The sequence below is a fragment of the Montipora foliosa genome, chromosome 5 (genome assembly GCF_036669935.1).
Source record: "Montipora foliosa isolate CH-2021 chromosome 5, ASM3666993v2, whole genome shotgun sequence".
Classification (NCBI taxonomy): Eukaryota; Metazoa; Cnidaria; class Anthozoa; order Scleractinia; family Acroporidae; genus Montipora; species Montipora foliosa.
In genome coordinates this window covers 3,887,827-3,891,744 of record NC_090873.1, presented here as the reverse complement: position 1 = coordinate 3,891,744, position 3,918 = coordinate 3,887,827, and the positions used below count along the sequence as shown (strand labels likewise).

The 3,918-nt window shown below is 41.6% G+C and overlaps 1 protein-coding gene across 1 annotated transcript in view; it reads left to right on the top strand.

The window, feature by feature from the left end:
* Nucleotides 1–3,755: 3,755 nt before the first annotated feature.
* LOC138003413 (uncharacterized) overlaps nt 3,756–3,918 on the top strand; it is a 38,846-nt gene continuing 38,683 nt past the window's right edge. Inside the window, exon 1 of the mRNA XM_068849473.1 lies at nt 3,756–3,813. The gene's annotated coding sequence lies outside the window, so the exon portion shown is untranslated. The remainder of the gene's footprint in view (nt 3,814–3,918) is intronic.

Below are 3,918 nucleotides of genomic sequence, written 5' to 3'. Positions count from 1 at the left end.
AGTGTAGTTAACCGAACCGTAAAATGAAAGCTAAAATTGTACAAGAGTGCTTAGGCCTAATCACTGAAGCGAGCGCTTTCGCTTAATCAGTAAACGAATGCTTTCTTCTTCACACGATCTCGTGGAAAGTGTAGTTAACCGAACCGTAAAATGAAAGCTAAAATTGTTCGAGAGTGCTTAGGACTAATCACTGAAGCGAGCGCTTAGGCTTAATCAGGAATCGAGTGCTATTTCGTGTAGTTAACCGAACCGTAAAATGAAACCGCGCACCGGTGGCTCAGTTGGTTGAGCACCGGGCTGCCATGCGGGAGGTCGACTCCGGCCGGACCAACACTCAGGGTCTTTAAATAACTGAGGAGAAAGTGCTATCTTTGTATATAATTACATCCGCAAATGGTTAGACTTTCAAGTCTTCTTGGATAAGGACGATAAGCCGGAGGTCCCGTCTCACAAATAACTTCCATGTTCATAAGTTCCCTGTGGGACGTTAAAGAACCCACACACTATTCGAGAAGAGTAGGGGATGAAATTCCCGGCTGTCCTCTGTTTGTATATGGGTGGGTGGGTATAGCAGGTCCACATCACCTGAATAGCTGCCAAAACTTCAACCTGCTCAAACAACTAACTAACTAACTAACTAAAGTTAACCGAACTGTAAAACGACTCAATCATCGCGCTTTTAGAACGAGAAATACATATCAACAAGGAGATTGATCGCGCTTTAAGAAACATCATTGTTTTTCACTCGATCATCGTGCTTTATGATCGAGAAATAAGTATACATCAATCTCCCTCGCTCTTTTTGTTTGGCGCCATCAAAAAGGAGAAATACTGGGAACCTGGGAACCATGAAACGAGTGCGTATCCGCGTATCCACTAAGCTCGGTGTTTCCACTGCGTATCTGCGTATCCACCCAATTTAGGGTACAGCAAAGACTGAGGTGGCAGGGCATTCTGCAGTTAAGCCGTCTTGGCCATGATTTATCAACCCACGAGGAAACGTAACAGAAAATTGAGGCTAGCGAACAAATTCCCCATCCCTATAAGTGGTGATCAAATGCCCCACCCCCGGGAAGACGAAGATGATCAAATTTCCTCCCCCCGGGCAAGAAAAGGCGTCAAATGCCCGTGGTATACCCGTGGGGTTGTTGAAGCTTCAATTTGACCGGTACATAACGGTTGAATAATAATTTTCGGTTCACTTACTGCTATGGCGAGTTTTCTTAAATGTCTACAGCATACATATTTCCGAGCAACGGGTAAGCGGTAAAAACTCTGATCACTTCAGTATGACTGTCGGCAAGAAAACCATTGAAAACTAAGCTACTCAATTAACTTTGAACAAAGCGTCCACTGTTGCGGTTTCCTGTTTGTGACAAATAAATGTAAATTCTTTAAATAGTTCATTGTCTGCTTTAACACCAGATATGACTGAAAATGTTAAAATTATAATTAGTTTTGCAACAGATGAAGGAAACAGACCTTTAGGTATATTTATGGACAAAGAATCTGAACAGACCAGTGGCGGATCCAGATCTGGAGGTAAGGGGGGGGGGGGGGTGGGGGGGGGGAGGGAGCACTCTCATAAATTTATTTTTGCCCTTTCGCGGTTTTGGTGTTTTGTGGTGTTTTTCGTGGCTTTGGTTCAAAAATAAGGTGGCCCCGGACCTCCGGGACCCCTCCCCTGAATCCGCCACTGCAGACTATCCAGTAACAGCGAGCAAACAAAGCCTTGGGTTTGTGAAAGAGATCTTGCATATGGATGACCCGCATTTCCACAAATTGCGAGTTCACGATTAGCTTCCATTTCAAAAATACTTAATCCACGAGTTAGCCATAGGCACTCTTTGATTCATTTCTGTCAAGGAATACAAATGATTTCCCTCTGCAGATACATTACCTTTGATCTCTTACCGGCAGGTCAAGGGCAGAGTAAAAGGAAGGGGCGGTTGTGTTCTCCGACTACAGCTGTCATTTAGGACGATGAACAAGACAATACAACCTATAATAGGTATGCGTTTTCAAACAAAAACTGTGACGTATTGGTGTGGATGGGGCCTTACGACTGTCGGGACAGGTTCAATCTTGTCATGTCGTAGAACGCAAATTCAATTATAGAGATCATCGATTCGGAAGAGCCGGAAGCAAGTAAGAGCAGACATTTCGAGATTAGCACGTGAACCCCAGTTGTCAAACTGAATGTTGATACTGAATGCAGTTGGGAATGTTAATAACATCATACATTCGGGTGCATGTTATGTATTGCTAAAAGTAATTGGTTAGATAGATCGAGCACAACTTTTCACATTGCTTGTCATTCTTATACAAGCAGAAACGAATAAATTTACCTTAAAAGGTGAAACTAAGTTTTCTTATTTGTTTTTCCAACGAGGAACTTTTGGTTTGTTAAAAAGCAACTCTCAGCAAACGTTTGAGTAACTTTTTAATCATACTGGCAATTTGTGCACAGGCCTAACCTTTCCTTCACTCACTGAAAAGCTGGGTCCTGAATAACGTTGAATAACGAATTTTGCAATAATTTTGTTTTTCAGAACGTTAGCTGAAAAACATCCCTACAATGAAATAGGCAGGAGTAATGTCCCCCCCCCCCCCCATCCCCCTTCCCCCGTGTTGCCTCTTGTGCTCTTGTAAATGGGAGTAGGTGGAATTTTACTTTCATATTGGAGCCTTGATAAAACGGAAAATCGCCACTCTTGGTAAAATTCCTTTATAATGGTGAAATTAACTCTTGCCTTAGCATCAGTAATTAAATTTACCACGTTTTCGCAGATTCCATGACACGAACATAAATAATGTTCCAACGGCCTCTTTTAACTCCATGAAAACTACACTGATTAGAACAGTACTGCCTCAATTTATACGGTGGATAATTTTACAGTTAAAAAGCTTTTCTGATTTTTAAAATTTTTATCATCATTGTAAATATCTTTGTAAATAGATTCTCCATTTTACTTATCTATATCCTTTTATCTTAATTGGTGTAATTTCTATTCAGTATTTTTGTTTTTAGAGGGCCACTAGGGAGAATACATTTATAGTAATAGGTGTTACCCTCTTTAAATAAAGGTTATTGTAATGTAAAATGCTGGGTGACCTAGATAAATGAAGCATCACATGTCACATACAATTTATCTGTTGCTGCATTTATTATTATTCGCCCTTGTCACACGGCGGCCATATTGTCCCGGGAGACCAAAAAAGCTCTGTTTTACCACGCCAAGCCTCACCCCCATGGTTTCCACCGCGAGGCTTGGCGTGGTAAAACAAAGCTTTTTTGGTCTGCCGGGACAATATGGCCGCCCTGTGACAAGGGCGAATTAGTATGTCGAACGAAAAATGAAAATGTACGAAATTCATACTTTTCTTGGGGAGCCTGTAATGTCTTTGCGGAACACAAATCGCATTTTTAAACGTTTTCTACCTAATTTGTTTGATGTGCAGTGATTTCATAATGGAAGACTGTTTGCCAAGGCAAAACGAGTAGTCAACAAATCATTGTTGTAAAATTCCAGTTCCGGTTCCGGCTGAACCGTTACTGGTTCCACATTCTTTCTTTGCAAATAGGGTGAGACAATAGATTGATGCTCAGATTTCACTAACAGAGGGTGGACTGCCTATGACGCAATCTTCACTGTCCCGAGTCATCACAGGGCGTGGGGACGACACACTTCAGCGATATGTAGATTGATTTGATGGGTATCTTGACAAATTTATGTATTTGATTAGTTCAGCAAGAAATGAGTTTTGCTGATCAGGAGTCTCGACACAGTAAGTCACGGAAAGCTTAGAACGGTGGGTGGCCAGTTGCGTGTAGTTATACATGATGTGATGCAATTTTAATTAAGATGCGTGATATGATTCTAGATTTCCGTTGCGGATTCGTTAGTTCCGATTTCC